This window comes from Coloeus monedula (assembly GCF_965178545.1).
Source record: "Coloeus monedula genome assembly, chromosome: 5".
Classification (NCBI taxonomy): Eukaryota; Metazoa; Chordata; class Aves; order Passeriformes; family Corvidae; genus Coloeus; species Coloeus monedula.
Genome location: NC_138785.1, coordinates 11292794 through 11309254, shown reverse-complemented (window position 1 = coordinate 11309254; position 16461 = coordinate 11292794). Strand labels below are relative to the sequence as shown.

Sequence of the window (16461 nt, the reverse complement as noted above, 5' to 3'; positions counted from 1 at the left end):
AAGGGGTGAGCAGCAAGGTTATAATCCCAGCCATCTTCCATGGCCAGCCCGTCAGCTGGGGGCATTCAGCTTTCTCAAGTCTCCTTGAGTGCTGGCAAGAGCTGTTCAGAACAAGATGGCATTTTGTTCCTTCCAGTAATTGTTTTTAAATGCATTTGAGGCTGATTTAAAAAACAAAGGAAAGATGGTACCACAGTGTAATAAAGACTGGGCTAAGTGCTGGTCTCTGCTCTGCCCTTTAGCACTCCAGAAGCAAGTAATTCCTCTCACAGATAATGATCCTTTCCCCACAGTTCTCTGGAAGATCCACACTGTTAAGGCTGGGAAGGAGGGATGTGGGGTGGCCCTTAGGCACAGAGCTGCATGACACATGCTGGGAAAAGCCTGCAGCCTGGTCCAAAGCCCAGCATGAGGGGCAGTCTGTGCTCTTCATCACAGGATCTTGTCAGGCTGAGAAACAGCTCTTCTGCTTTCTCACCAGGGGTAACAATGGTGTTGAGGCTGCCAGGGAGCACAAGAGCTCAGTAACTCTCCAGGCACTCTCTTCCCTCCAGATTTGTTTCAAAAGTCTGCAGAAGGAACGAACACATTTTTAATTCATTTTCCAAGTTGCCAGCTAAGTTAAGTAACTGGGTGAAAAGCTTGCTCAGAGCCAGCAGGATACTGCAAGGCCTACAAAGATGCTTTATTTTGCCTTGGTGCCCTTTGTTTTCCACCTTATCCTCCATTTTTCCCCTTACCCTTGATAATATTGGACAGTAGACCTGAAGACTGGACAATCCTGAGGGCTGACAGCAGAGCCCATGGACAAGGAATTTGCACCAAGACCAGGCACACAGACAGCAAACTACGGAGCATCAGGAGATCTTCATCACCTGAAGAGACTGGCCATGCCTAGGGAAGGACTGTGAGATGGGTTTTGCCCTGGTTATGTGAGAGAGAGCAGGAGAAGAGAGCAGAGAGAGAAAACTGGCAGATGGCCTGAGCTCTGTGAAGGTTGTGAACCTCACACTGTCAGAGGGGTGGGCGGGGTAGCAGGCCTTTCCAGTTGTTTTGAGAGGAAAGAAGTCCTGAGGGAGGCTCGAAGCACCTTGGGACCTTCCAAATGCAGATATATGCCTGCCTGTGCTGTGGTTGTCATATGGTCACTCAGGGAAATCTGGTTTAACGTTTAGTTAGCTGCTGTCATTCATTCATCATTGACATGTAGGCATGACTCTTCATCTGGATTTCTCATCTAGAGGGCAATGCAATACTTGAATGTTTGTCAGTGATGGATGTGCGAGTTTCCCTGCTGTCATCACCACATCCAGGGTGGTCCATTTTGTAGTAGTTTGTACTACTATGTAGTGGTCTATTTGTAGTAGAAAAGCCGCTTAATCCCTTTTTGCAGCAGAGCTGCAGCAAAGAAGAGTCCTTTGGTTGGGAGTTAGGGGCTGAGTTCCAGCCGTTACGGGAATTTGAGTCTCTAGTTGCCTCGTGAATTTGGAGGGTTCAGGCAGTCTGAAAGGTAGAACTTGGCATTGTGGGCAACCTGAACTCTTAAGTCAGTGAAAGGGGAACATCCAGGACCTTATATGTAGTTGTGCTATGAATCCACATGCTAACTAAATCAGAGGGCAGCTGTAGGCTAAATTACTGGGTCATAGCTGTCAGAGTAGATGGAACTTTATAGGCATTGTGTCTGTTTATCGTATTTCTCATATCCAGAATGCTCAGTTACACAACTGCAGAGCTTGCTGAGCGTGCCCTTTCTGTGAACTAGTCTGCCTGGGAATTTGTAAGTGACGATGCTGATTGCTCCTAGAAATCTTTGCTGAAGTTGCTAGGTTCTGGCCTCTTTATATAGTATTAGTGACAGGAGCCTACTCCAAGGCTGAATCTGCACTACAACTTTTTTCTCCCCTGTTATTGAATCTGTTCAGATTCTGAGACTCCAATGCAGACTTGACGTGGCCTCTTGCACCCAGCACAAGTCCTTGCATCCTTCCTTGTTCCTCACAAAGTTCAGTGGTCCAGGAGGTAAAGGACTTGCCACCTTCTTTCCACCCGCTTCTGCAACACTTTTCACTTCATTGTTGTTACATTCTTTTTTGTCTGTTGATTAATCATTCTGGTATTGTCTTGGTTTGGGCTTAATTTCTGTTCCTGTGGTTTTAGTGATTATTCAGAGCCAGAAGACCTCCCACAGTGTGTCTGGAGGGAGGGTATTCCCAGAATACTGTTCACATTGGGTAAAATTCTCTCTCCGTGGTGGCAAAGCTCCTGCTTACTTCGGTGGGGTCAGATATTAATATCTGGGACTCAGTCAGTGCATTTCTTCTTATTTCTGTCTGTATGCTCAGCAGACATCTAGCCTTCTCTCCCTCTCTTTTGCTCCCCATGCTCCTGATATCTGTAGGACCCTCAGAAATCTAGTGTACTATGAACATCTGGATGGGAGTAAGCCCTAGGATTCCTTGCTAAACGAAGCATCTCCTGTTTAGTAGCACTGAGCACTTAAAAATGGACCATCAGTTTCTCTCAGCTGCCTTTTACCAAGAGCCAAGCCTTCATCAGGTCACTTGGGCATATCCACAGCCCAAAGTCTGTTTGGTGTTTAGTCTTAGTGACTGTTTTCTCTCTGTGGTGGGATATTGTGTAGGATCCTGGAATAGCATCTTGTACTATATTTCTGTAACTGGTTGCTGAAAAGGTATTGATGGAAAAAGTGAAAAACTGGAGTTTTGAAAAAAATAAAGAAAGAGTGAGTGGAGGGGGAAAAATAGTGTGAAACAGATAGGAGTTCATGTCAGCTGAGTTTACCACTCTGCCTTTTTCAGCTCTCCAGAGCATATGAAAGAAGACAACCTAAGGATCTTTTTCCACATAATGCATAATAACAATCTGTGGTGCCTAATTTTTAGAAATGAGTTATGCAAAATGTTAACATTTTTGGAAATCTCAGTGCAGGTGGAATTTCCTGCTCTACATATGATATGAGTGTGAGCTGGACTTGGCTAAGATCTGAACTTGAGGGAGCTCTGAGCTACACCAGCTTCAGAGGGTGGGTTTAGGATTTGAGGAGGCCATCGCAATATTCTTTGGGTCAGGCTCAGCTGGGATTGAATGATACGGGTTAAAAAGGTAGTTTTCTGGGAAAGTGGCAGCTAGATATTCTAAACATATGGTGACACTTTTATTCTTTTATAGCACCCATGGTCATTTATGTCCCACAAGCACTTACTAATTTCTGCAGTAAATAATGTGCTGTCTTTGCCCTCCCTTCATAAATACTTCCAGTTTTTCAATTTAGACAAGCTTTTATATTCCGTTCAGTGGGATGTCTCATCCCACTGCATAGGGCCTCTAGTACTATCTCTGTAGTTGGAGGAAGATCCATAAGTAATTCTACTGCACACATGGGCAGGACTTTCAGTGTGAAAAACCACAAACCTTCCCCCAAGGTGTCATATCACCTGCAAAGTCCACAGAGTTCGGCACACTGTAAACAGTGTGGGCAGTCTAGACAATAGCAGTTCCTTTTCTGCCTCTCATTTTGTTCTTTCCATAAAACCCTGCCAACATACAGCTCATCATGACTGTTAGGACCCTTTCAAATCTCTCTGATAGCTCTTCATTAAATCTATTAATATAACTTTTCAGGTAATTATTTTGAGCTGTGTATTTCTAAAATGTCTTTGTGAAGAATAGTCAGCCTTTGGAAGTGGATGAAAGTGCATGATAAGAATCTGATCCACTGTTGTCTTGTAACCATTTGACTGTTCCTCCTTGCTATTAATAGTGGGGGGTTTTAGGCAGAATATAAATGGGGAGGAGAAGGTGGGAAAACTCCCTAGATACTAATTAGTACAGAAAGTTATTAACACTTGCATTAACAAGTCCTAATACTGTCCCAGAGAGAGAATACGGATGGCACCTAGTTAAAGACTGAGCAGATTGGCTCCCATGTGCCTGGCATGTGACATAAGTCCTGGTGGCCCTATTAAAATCTTGTGTGGATGTTGCACTAAGTAATAATCATGGACTGAAGCTTCCAATGAGCTGAGTTCCTGGATTGTTTGGGACAAATACTGACACCAACATAGCATTGGTGGTTTGAAAGAGTCACCAAGTGAAACATAGCTGGCACTAAAAATGTGCTCTGGATTATTGCATACACCTACCAGACTCCTGCCAGACTCTGAATGGACAGGGAAGTTTTTCTGTTATAAATCTGTTCCTCCTTTCCATACATTGAGAAGTGAAATACAATGTGTTTCTACACAGCAAATTGCAAAAAGTGATGTACAAAACTTCTGTGAATCGAGGAGGAAATTTAAATCTCATTTGTTTGTTTGTTTTCTGTTTCACATCTTCTGTGTCCATTGACACTGTGTACAGAGCAAGAATGAGGACATCAGATCAGTAATGCCCCTTGTCCCCAATGAGCTGTGATATGGCTCAGTCAAAGGGCATGGTAAGCACCCACAGCAGTCTGGACTAACCTAGGGTCCCAAAAAGGCAGCAGATGCCATGAAGGTTGCTTAATATTTGAGTCTAGGAAGAGATATAGAAGAAAGTGTTCACCTTCATTAGTGGAAGCTCCATTTATAAGTCCGCCTGTACATCTGAGGTCTGCGACAGTCTTTAGCTTGCCTCTGTCTGTCCCAAATTACATTCCTGCCTCCATGTTGCTTTTATGTTGTGTAGCTGCCTTGGAAGCCCAGTCCAGAAGCCAACCAATTTCTTCCTGGTGGTTTTGTTTCATTTGGATCAGTTCCCTGATCCAGAAGTTGTTGTGCCAGTACAATAGGAGGAAAGAAATGTGGAGCACAAGAGAAGAGAGGGATATAGAAGCCAGCTTTCACAACACTATTCCCAGAAGCAAGCACACTATCTCCATCACAACTGGACCCTACACAGCTGTCTGTTTTGCTCAGAAATCAGAATAAACAACTAGGCAAAGGAAGGATGAAGCTTCAAATCTCATTTGAATGCTCATATCTGAGTATATACACATTTTATTAATATTCAGTGAATGCAAGAGACATAAGGGATTTATTGTCTATGACAATGAAACTAAGGAAGGAAAAGTGCTCCCGTAAAAACTGTAGGTCTTTGGTTTGATTGGGAAGGTTTTGGTAGCAGGGTGGCTACATGGGTGGCTTTTGTGAGAAGATGCCAGAGGCTTCTCATTTGTCCATTGGAGCCAATGCCAGCCAGCTCCAAGACACTGGAGCAGCCTGTACTTTCAGGACTGCACTCCATGGAAGCAACCCATGCTGGAGCAGTTAGTGAAAAACTGTGCCTGTGGAAAGGACATACATTAGAGAAGTTTGGAGGCCTGTGTCCCATGGGAGTGGTCCCATGTCCCAGGGGAAGAGTATGAGGAGTCCTCCCCCTGACAAGGAAGGAGCGACAGGAAATGTGGTGAACTGACCCCAACCCCCACCCCCCTATGATGCTAGGGGGAAAAAAGGAGAGCATTTGGGAGTGAAGTTAAGCCCAGGAAGAAGGGAGGGGTGGAGAGAAGGTGGTTTTAAGATTTATTTCTCCCTACCCTACTCTGTTTTGATTGGTAATAAATTAAATTAATTATTTCTCCCCCAAGTCGAGTCCCTTTTGTGCCTGATGGTAATTGGTGAGTGATCTCTCCCTGTCCTTAGCTCGATCCACTTGTCTTTTGTTGTATTTTCTCTGCCCTGCCCAGGAGAGGAGGAGAGGGATAGAGCGACTTTGGTGGGCTCCTGGTGTGCAATCAGGGTCCAGCCACCACACTGTGTTGGCACAACAGTGTGTCCTTAGATGTGTCATTCCCAACTTCTCTGAATGTGTATTGCATATGTGCAGGGAAAAAGGGGACCTGAGGACTGGCGCCAGTGATAACATAGCTTGTATCTTTCTCTGTATTCCTCTGTCTTTAGCAGATAGCTGGATAAAACACTGAACAAAAAAGCTTTTAAAGCAAAATTGACAGCATAGAGTAAAATACAAATCTGAACTGCAGAGAGACCAGATGACTTCATACTAGCTGATCCCTTTGATTTACACTTGACAACAAAAGCCTTGCCTTGCAAGAGATGTTCAGTATCTTGCGTACAACTGACTTGATTATTTAGGACTCGTGTTTACATCTGTATTGTCTGTGGAGATTTTATTCTCATCAGTTTTTACACAAAGGCCTCCACTGAAATGATCAGGAAGTTGCTGTTTAAGATACAGTGTGCTACTCTGATTCTGAATCTTTTTCTTATCAATTCAGGAACAAAACCAAATGGGAGGTACAAGGATCCAGCTTGGATCATCACCTGAAAATAAGAAGTATGGCAGAGCAGTGGTTCTGTAGTAAGGCAGGCAGTGGAAGGGGAGGATTCCAGGGTCAGTGCCTCTGGTTGCTGCTGTCATTTCAGATAGGCAAGGCAAAAGTAGTGCTTACCTGTACTGTGCAGACCCCAGAGACCCCTGCCAGGGTTAGGCTCTGCTGAATCAGTCAGTACATACACAGAGATGGACCCACTCCAGAAACCTCACAGGTAAGAGCAGATCACAGCAAGCAAACAGATCTCATAAATTTAGTGGGAAAGGAAAGACAATGAAAAGGCAGCTGTGCCTGTTAGAGAGTGAAAACAAGAGGCTCAGGCACTTAGAAAGTAGTGGCATTTCTGCAGCAGTCACTCTTGATTCTGCTTGCATGTATTTTGTTTTGGCTGCATTGCTTCATAATGAGTGTGTGTTTGCTATAGTGCTCCATAGTGAAGGTAACTCAGATGAAAGAAGTCAGGCAAGAGCTCTGCTGATAAAATGTTTCCAGTCATTGGTACATAATGTTTTCTCCTTATTTATCCAGGCTGTGAGACTGTGAACATGCAAGAGAATCATTTGCACAAAGAAGCTGACTGGTTTCTCACAAGAATTTAAAGGATTATGTGCATGCTTACACTTGTAGTTTTTGTGTTGTAACCAGCAGTTCTGATTTCTCAAAAAACATGAGAGAGTTGCATTTAGAAGAGATTAAGTAGAAGGGAGGGGGGAGTGTGCACATAACTGTGACAGTTTTTTCTGTGGTAGAAAAACAGTCTTGCGGGAGATGTTTGGACTGGAAGAAGCATACAGAACTGCTCTGCTCTAAGTTTTCTCCAGACTCCTCTAGGGGCAATAGCTCAAACTTTCATATACAGTCTCTAAAACTCTATGGTTTCAGACAAAAAAAAAATCAGTGGTATTTGCTCATAAAATACTAGTGAAGTCCTACTCATTTTTTCTATCACTGTCCTCCAACCCCTGCAGAAATAAGGGTGCTTCGGGGATCCTCCAGGGTTGCCACAGTAACCAGGTCACTTCACCTAGAAGCGAGAGTTCTCATTAAATTCTTAGTACCTGAACCTTCTGTTGTTCTGGATGTGGGCAATTTGAATTGAAGATAGTGCCTGAAACTGATGCTTTGAGACTGATAGGCCAGATGGAGAAACTGGCTTATGAGTGTTTATAGAAAATGGGAATGATTGGAAGAGAAGGAGTTAAGAGGTCAAGCCCAATATCCAAGAGGAAATATCCAACTTTTGGCACGCATGTTAGAGGATTTTCTCCTGCTTGAGAGCCTGGGAACAGGAGAGATGCATAAACCCTCACATTTAGGGATGCTGAAAATAGGACCCACGTGGAAATATTCTTGCCCAGTTAGATGCCATCTCTGCCACTCTAGTGGCAAGGCTGATATCCTGGGGAATATACTCAGGCTGTACTCAGCACAGTGCACACTAGCATCAGAGTTAATTTTAGTAATTTTAGTAATTGACCTTTTATTGTGACTGTCTTTTGCAAGTGCCAATACATTTGACTGTTCTTTTCATTGTAACTCGTGTTAATATATCTGAGGCACTCAGGGAGTAGGCAAGAACATATGGTCTGTTGTGTGGCAATAATTAAGCCATTTATTAATATACACAATGTGCAAAACAACTTACCTGGAGATCTCTGTGAATTTTTGCTCTATTTTCCACTCTCTAGGTAGCATAGCATTCATAAGACAATGAAAAAACATACTCCTATAGAAAAAGTGCATAGAAAATATATAGAATAAGGGTGCCACTGGCAAAGTCAGAATATCAAAACCACTCAGCTGAAATAGCTTTATTAAATTTATTAAATTGTAGCATCTCAGTGTGGGGGAAAAAATCACACAAAGAGGGTTTAAAATCTGTCAGTTCCTCACACAGATAATTAAATAACACAACGTTTTCAGCTTCTAAGGTTTCTTTGGGAGACAGACACCAAATGTGATGTGTCACATATGCATGAGAAACCTGACTTCAGATTTTGCCCCCGCGTGCACAGGATATTGAATTCAACTGAGGTGTTGCTAAACTTCATTACTTCCCTGTAACTGCATTTTGAAAAGGTAGTGGCACCAGCAAATTGTCTTTCTGCGCATGAATAGCTGTCAGTCTGTAAGACCAAAATAGTCTTAAAGAAGGAAATTTTAGAAAAGTGACCCTCTGCCAACCTGCTCTGGGAGATGGAACATGCTTTCAGCTGTGGAGAAACTTGCAGCCTAAAAGTGCACTTCCAAGGAAACAGTTTTGGAGAAAAGCTTTGGCAGAAAAGTTGTGGTTTTAATTGTTCACCCTCAAAAGTGCATTGTTAAACTACTATAATGGCTGCATATTCCACAGGGCAGAAACAATTACATTTGTTTGCAGTAATTTATTCCTTCTGTCTCTTTTTTTTTCCTAAATTAATCCTTCAGTTTTTGTTTGATTGTGACTGAAAGATGCAAGACTGCTTCCCTTGTAAAAACTGAAAATTCACTATAAATTTTTACTCAGCTTCTAAAAGCCCTTTTTCGAGAGTAGATATAAAATACACCAATATTTTAATATTTTGTTTTCTAAAGGCTCCTGGAGTCTAACTTGTTCTGGAACTGCTTGGGAACCTTCTGGAAACTACCACTTTTCAATGAGAGGAGTGGAAAGTGAAGAAACTTGAATAAAAAGGAATGACAAATGGGGTTAACACTGAACTTAATGTCACAGAGTTTTGACTCTAACTTTACCGTAGTGTATCTAAAGGAAACAATAATGAACAGTGCAGAGACATTTACATTTTTTTAAGTTACATGATTGGTTTCCAGGTTTTTAGAGTGGTTTTGTTACTTTTATCTTTCTAGGGAGGTATCGGTATATAGGGTAATGACTATTTCTTCTGCCTCTCCAAGGAGTGTGAATGCTCAGAACACAAAAGAAGGTGGAACTGGAGTATATATTAACTTAAAAAATTGAAACAGAGACAAAAGGTTTTCATGCAGAGAAGCAGTGTTTTAAAGTTACTCTGTTTCAACTTGAGTTTCACATGTAGAGTGTTAGTGAGATCTTGATGCTAGTGGTGGTGGCCAAGTGACCTAATGAACATATTTTCTAGTAAAATTCCAGCTGCAGTTTGTTGAAACTTAAATTGACCTTTCCCATCCACTGCTCTAAGAAACTCTGAAAATGGATGTCCTGGGTTTGGCCTTTCTCATGTTCCCATGAGTGTTTCAGCAAGCATCCCTGGTAAAAGCTGGGGTTTGGAGGGGATTTTCTGATGCCAGAAGTTGTTCAGCTGGAAGTACATTGTGACTGGAGGCTTACTTGAAAGGAAATGCTAAACGGCCCTAGATTTATATAGCCTAAAACCAGTTTCTGTTGATGTCCCTGCAGGATTTCCTACCAGCCAGACCCAGGCCTCCAAGGGCTCTTGGCAAGTGAGAAGTTATCCTCAGGTGTCCTTTAGGCAGCTTTAGTGGCCTCTACGTGAGATTGAGTTCCCTCTTCAGTGTTAGTTTTGCTGCTTGTTGTCCTGGGCCCCTCTCTGGGTTTTGGCACACCCAGCATTTTGCAATCCAGTAAATGAAACTCACGTTTTTTTGTCATGTTACTTGTGTGAACCATGAGCAAGGAAGCAAAAGAAGGTAGGTAAATGAAGAGGGAGTGTGTGTGCACTCTTGCTTGAGGCTGGAGAAACAAAAATCTTGGTTTCAGATCTTAGGTCAAGAAAAACTGCTGTTCTTTTTAGTACGGGCTCATTTTGGACAGAAAGGGAGGCAGGCAGGAAGGAGACACAGGATCAGAAGAAGACTCACATTAAATTAGTTTAAACTCTTTAAATTGAATTTTTCAGTTTGGTTTCAGTTGTTGTAAAGGCTGATTGTCTTTTTTTTCTTCTTTACATAAAGCTATTTTCATAAATTTGAATGTAGCAGGCCTGGCCTGGCACATCAGTTTTATTTTTAATGGGAAAAAAAATGTTGAGCTATTGCAGGATTGTCAAAAGAGTGTTCCAGTTAAAAGGTGATTGGCATCAACTGATTTAAGTTTTTGAAAATGAACATACAAGATAAACAGTTGACCTCTTCCTTTATGAGAGCTTTTTTTGATGTTCTGTACTCATGTGTTCTCTGTGAGTGTGCATTAATGTACACAGACAAGCTTGTTAGAGTTTCATCTGGTGCACTAGCCCTGCCACAAGACACAAGTAATGTTTTGTACATCTCCGTTCCAAACAAACAGTGGTTCTGTACACCTCCTAGTCATATTTTAATCCTCATTTCATGTGCTAGTGATGGGTTTTAAATATGCTTATTTTTCTTGCCTGTGGAATGCTTTTGATTAGGTAAAAAATATTGCTTAATCCTCTAAGTAAACTGTGGAAGCAATCTAAAGAAGATGCAAAGGACATTAGAAAGGTTTACTTTTCCAAAAGGAAAGGTTTTGCTATAATCTCCGAGTTTGGGGGGGGTTTATTATTTCTAAACTAATGAAAAGAGACATGTTTCTCATAAAAACAACTACACCTGGACCAATTAAACCAGGGGGTTTTGCTTAAGTTTTCAGGAAGCCCTTGCAGCAATGTTTCTGATGGAAACTATGGGCTGTTTTGGACTGCAGAAATCTACTTTTCCTGCTAGTACTCCATCCCAGTTATATGAGATTTATAGATTATATCAGCTGACAATGTCATCCCCTACCTGCCAATCCATAAATGCCAGCAGCAGTCTGAGTAATTTGCACCTCCTGCAAAAGGCTGACCCACAGACCTAGTGGCACACAAAGACCTTCTCAGTACACAGACTATCCAAATAGTGAGAAGTTACAAACTTCTAGGTATAAAAGTTAACATTTTGCTGTTGGGGATCTTAGTTGGATTTGCTTCTCTGTGGGGTATGCCCAGCTACTGCCCTGGAGGGATGTCTGCTGAGATAAGGAGATTGAGCAATCTCCCAGCAGGACTCCCTGGAAAGGCAACTACTTTTGGACCATGGCGAGGAAAGGTAGACCCCCAATCCTTTGGGAGACACTATGCAGATCATTCTGTAACCCATTGGTCTGTCCCACATCCTCTGTAATCCATTGGTCCCCCACTGATCCCCTGTATCCCTATAAAAGCAAGCTCTCTGGGGCCCCTGAGGAAGAGGGTTCTCGTCCCTGGCTCCCCCCTTTGCCAGAGAGGACCCACAATAAAGCTACCTTCGTGCAGAACCAGCCACACGAGCCTTCTCGTCTCTCTCTCTGGTCTGGTCTGGCCTGGAGGCTGCCCTGCAGAGCTGAGCTGGAATCACGAGCTGATAATCACTAAAGAGCTGACAGCCTCTGCAAGGGCTCCTCTGCCAGCAGCTGAGAGGAAGACACCGGACCTCGGGAAGGCGATTCCTTTCGGGACCATCTCCCCAGACCGGTCATCTCTTCCTGGGTCGCAGCCTCGGACCCCATTACCAGCTGTAATACTTCTCAATCAGAGAGCTGGTCACAGCTGTAGGTATATTACTGATAGTGAAACTATTGAGTAGGCTGCAGGGAAGATCAGATCTGGAATAAAGCTGTTCAAAAGCTGCATAGTTACACTGGAATATAAAACGTGTTGCAAGGTTTGATAGCCTTGTGAGGTTTAAGAGAAAGCAGAGTTAGCAACTGAACTCATCTGTCACTGTAGGATGTTGGAAAAAAAAAAAATTAAATCTCTGTGGTTCAGTGTTGCATGAAGGGCTCTTGAAAACCACGTATTAGGGCTTTTAGCTGCCACCCATCTGCAGTTCTGCACTGGCACAGAAGTAGCTGGTGTAATGAATGTTGCTGGTGTGATGAATGTTGCTAATTACTAGCAAATCTGAAAGGGATTGTGTCATGCAGCCATTACAATTGTGGAGTGTAGACTCAACTACCCAGGACATCCCTTCCAGAGCAGGTCTACAGCCTTCACTCTAAGTACAGAGTAATACTCCCTGTGTTAAAGGTACTGTTACACTGAAGCTGTGTCAAAGCCTGGTCTCTACACTTGTCTACCCTTTTTCCTGCTGTTGTTTTAAAACATCATCACATAAGGCTCCAGAGAAGAAAATCTGAGAATAGTGAAGTATTTGAGATTAATTATTTTAAATGAAAGGTTTTTGATAGCTTTAGAAGTTGGTAGTACCTCATCTTAAGTGCTGTCAGTGGTCAGTAAAGGTCAGAGCTGTCCTTTCTGTGTGTGTATGAGGGAGGATCATATACAAGTACCTACCAAGAGTACACCTGAACAGGGGGCACTAGAAATTAAGTGTACACTGTTTTCAGTTAGGATTAAAACTTCCTTCTCTAAGGATTCTGTGAAACTGGATGTTAAAGAAAGCTTCCTTGCAGAATTTTTAATTAGGGGCTTCAAAAGAGGAAGTGTATGGATACTGTAAGAACCCCATAGGGAGGAGATTTAAATCAGTGGAATGCTTTGAAAGCACCTACAATTTATTTTTAAAAACAACTGCAATTCTAATGAAATTAAGGGGTGACACTTCACCTTGTCACGTTATTTTCCTTCATTGCTAACAGACATATAAACAGCAGAAATTATTTCTGCTGTATGGAAAACTGGATGTTCTTATTTAATTGATCAATCTATAATCTGTTTGCCTATGTGCCCATCTTGAAAGAGAGGAAATAGTAAAGCTATAGGGTATGTCTGTAGTGATGTGTTCAGGTTCTTACTTTGTTTTGATATATGCATCAGCCCTGTCCGCAGAATATTGTACTATTGCTGATGCCACACCATCAAGAAAGACTACATCTACAACCTGATGGAGTCTGGGAGACTGAAAAGCATGTTCTTTGCTTTTAAACTAGGATTTTTTAGAGAGTCATTGAGAAATTGCTGAGGCACCATGATTCTGGGGGTTTTTTTTCTGTTGTTACAAATTTGTCTACAGCTGAATAATACTTATCTCAATCTTTGTCTCTTGAGCTACAGCAAGTAGATAAGCCATGTCCTGTGACAAAATATATAACTAAGCTGTCCAAATCAAATCAGGTTAGACAGTCTTGTAAGGTTGAAGAACATATTTTCTCTTAAGTTGTTGTGCTGTTTCTGTCAAGTATTCTCTGTTTTTATGGACTTGCAAGAATTAATCTTTAGTCTAAGCAGTGTACTTTGGTCCAATGTCTCCCAGGTTTTTGGGGACATGTACCTGACAGCCCTGTGAGCATGAGGCAGGAGACTATAAATGGTCAAATTCTGCAAGTCCACATGTGTGAGCTGGTGGGAGGGACACTGATTTCATTGTGAGGTGTCAGAGGGTAAAAAAAAAAGGTGTGATATACAATGTTAGGGTCTCTGCACATGAAACAACATGTCTGGTGTTTGTGGGCAGTGCTTGGGTAGTGTGGAGGATACTGAAGGGTGTGTGGATGGAATGCTGTCCTAATCTGCTCTGATTTGTCAGGCACAGTGGCCCTACAGCTGTGCCCTGCTTCAGGCAATGGAGCTGCTGCTGCAAGAGTCAAACCCATTCTCAGGCATGTTGTTTCCTTATACTGAACAAAAATGAAAGACTGTTCTTTCCTTAAAGTAAAAGTTAAACTTGAAAGTTGGTAACTGTTAAAACTTGCATTTTGCTAGTGACGACAGTAAAAATTATTTATCTGATGTGCAGGTTCTTCCACCACCCCTGTGAGGTTTTTCTCTTTTGGCTTCATGACTGCATGTATTTTTTTTAATATCTAATGAGAAGACATCCTCAAGTGAAATTTTTATTATGGACTTTTCTAATGGAATTGGATTTCAGCGAAGGATCACTGTCCCCAATGTGCATCATGAGGATGGAATTCCTACCAACATGCACAGAATTAAAGCCCACAAAGTTCTGGGTTAATGACTTGCCCCTTTATCCTTCTTGGCATCTCAGGTGGAGCTCAGTGTTAGCAGCATTGGATAGGAAGTCATGATCATGTGTGAGAGAGAGGGAGAGGAGATGCACACACACTTCATTCAAGTAATTCCACCACTGCTGAGCTCTTCAGCCACCTCCTTGTGTATTTGCTCATTAAATCCTCTAATATATGCACAGGTATTTTTGTGACATCTTTGCTGAAGGATGTTTGGTGTAACTGCTCTTGGGAGTTCAGTATCTGATTCCTCAGTACTGTGCTTTTCTGGTGACCTGGGGTTTTTGAGAGCTTATGCAGTAGGAGGTATTTAAAGAGACAGATTGGAAAATCACGCACATGCTGCTATGACAGACAAACTCAGGCAGACTTATGTGAGCTTTTCCAACCCCCTCATTCAAAAATAAACAGGAGTTGTCTTTGAGGCAAGCTGTTCCCTGTTATAGCTGTGTGCATACTTGTAATTGAGGAAGCAGTTCATAGTGATTAGGCAGAAATATGGGGGGGTTGTTTGTCACAGCAGTCTTATGTTTTACATCAAGTTCTCAGAATTAATTGCTCCTGTGTGGATTTTTACTGTCTAGTAGCCACCTTGTACATGACTTGAAGGAGTGAGAAGTTTCTATCATCCTATAAAAAGCTGCATGTCTACTTCCATGTCCTAGTCTCATTCTATGTCCATGATAGGTTGCTCTTCCGGGCACCAAATGCTTTCTTGCATTTTCCTGCAGTCCTGAGGAGGAGAAATCTCAGCTGGCTTTGTGCAGCTGCTTTCTGCCATGGAGCTCCCCAAGGAGAGGTCACAGCTCTGCAGCATGATCAGACCAGAGAAAAAGGTTTTGGAAACCACTGTCTTACATTGAGTCTTCTGGTTTGATATTGTATCCAGCTGGGGAGTCTTGCGATACCTCTGCAGCATGATTGCTCTGAGGGACTTGCTTGGTGTTGGCCAGTTCATCTCTAAATCACCCCTTCAAAGGATGTTCTTCCTGATGTTCCTTCGTTAGTAAACAGTAATGAGTATTTTGGACCAAACCACTACACTAAGGAAGACGAGAACTGAAATTTCTCTCACCATTACACTCTTGCTCATTCAATCCAGTATCTGAGTGAGGCTGTTATTTCCTTTTTTCAGGCTTGCTAGAAGCAGAGCACTCTCCTGACACAGGTTTTTAAAATATAGATAAGAAGGTTCAGTCACAGTAGCAGTCCCCAGGATAGCCCATGGAAGCTGAGATGCACAGGATTAAATCTTGGGATTATACTGTTTGGATGTAAAAGTCTCTTTATTCTGCCAGCCTACCAATAGGCCATGTGTTGTACAACACACACTAGTAGATACAGCATTTAGCTCTGCTTTTGTCTCACACCTGCTGTCCCCTCAGAGTTTTGAATGGCTGGCAATGTGACTAAAGGTGTTTGCTCACTGCTCAAAGGGTGTTTATCTCTCCACGTCTCACCTTGGCTACTGGGATAGTCCTTGCAAAATCCCGTACACACCATTAACATGACAAAGCATGATTTTTCTGTAACTTTATCACTTCATGCTCATTGTTTTGCAGTAACACCAAGGAGCCCTGGTCATTCAGCATCGGCTAAGAAAACCAAGTAAATAGTCCCCGTACCACACCTGATGTTTTAGACGTATAACAGCATGGTTACAGCAGGGACAGCTTGCAGGTGTTGAATGCAATAATATATTACCAAAGGCAGCTAAGGAACTTGAGAATCAAAACTGTCATGTACTTGCAGCCCTGTGCTTCAGTGGTTTTTAATCTTTTCCCTTCTTATTGGAGATGTCACTTTCTGATTTTCAGTCAAGTACATGAATAATTTTGCATGTTCTAAATAATAATAATTTGCACCAGTTGGTACATTGAATGAAATACTTTCACATTTATTTATGAAAATTCCTGTGGGATCAGGAGAACATGATGTCCTGACCAGAGGTGCACCTGGTGCAGTATTTGGGCACTGAGGATGGCCAGTGGTGAACAGTAAAGGAGGGTGTGCAGCAGCATCCCACTGTCCCTCTCTCCTAGACAATGGGAAGGCCTGGAGGGAGAAAGGATAGGCAGCTTTGCAAAGCTTTAAGAGGCTGGATGCCCCGTTTTGAAGGAAGTAGAGTGGTTCTTGTCTGTTGGTGAAATGAGGAGAGTGTGGGACTGAGGAATGGGGTCAAAGATGGAATAAAACACTTTGTAGTGAATAAAATCTGTTAGGTGGCATCCCTGCTTACAGCATGGGGCTGGAACTAGATGATCTTTAAGGTCCCTTCCAACCCAAGCCTCTCTATGATTCTGTGAAGACCAGA

At 42.4% G+C, this 16461-nt stretch overlaps 1 protein-coding gene across 1 annotated transcript in view; it reads left to right on the top strand.

The window, feature by feature from the left end:
* Positions 1 to 16461, top strand: part of RNF150 (ring finger protein 150) — a 122153-nt gene that overhangs the window by 89255 nt on the left and 16437 nt on the right. The gene's annotated exons all lie outside the window — the stretch shown is intronic.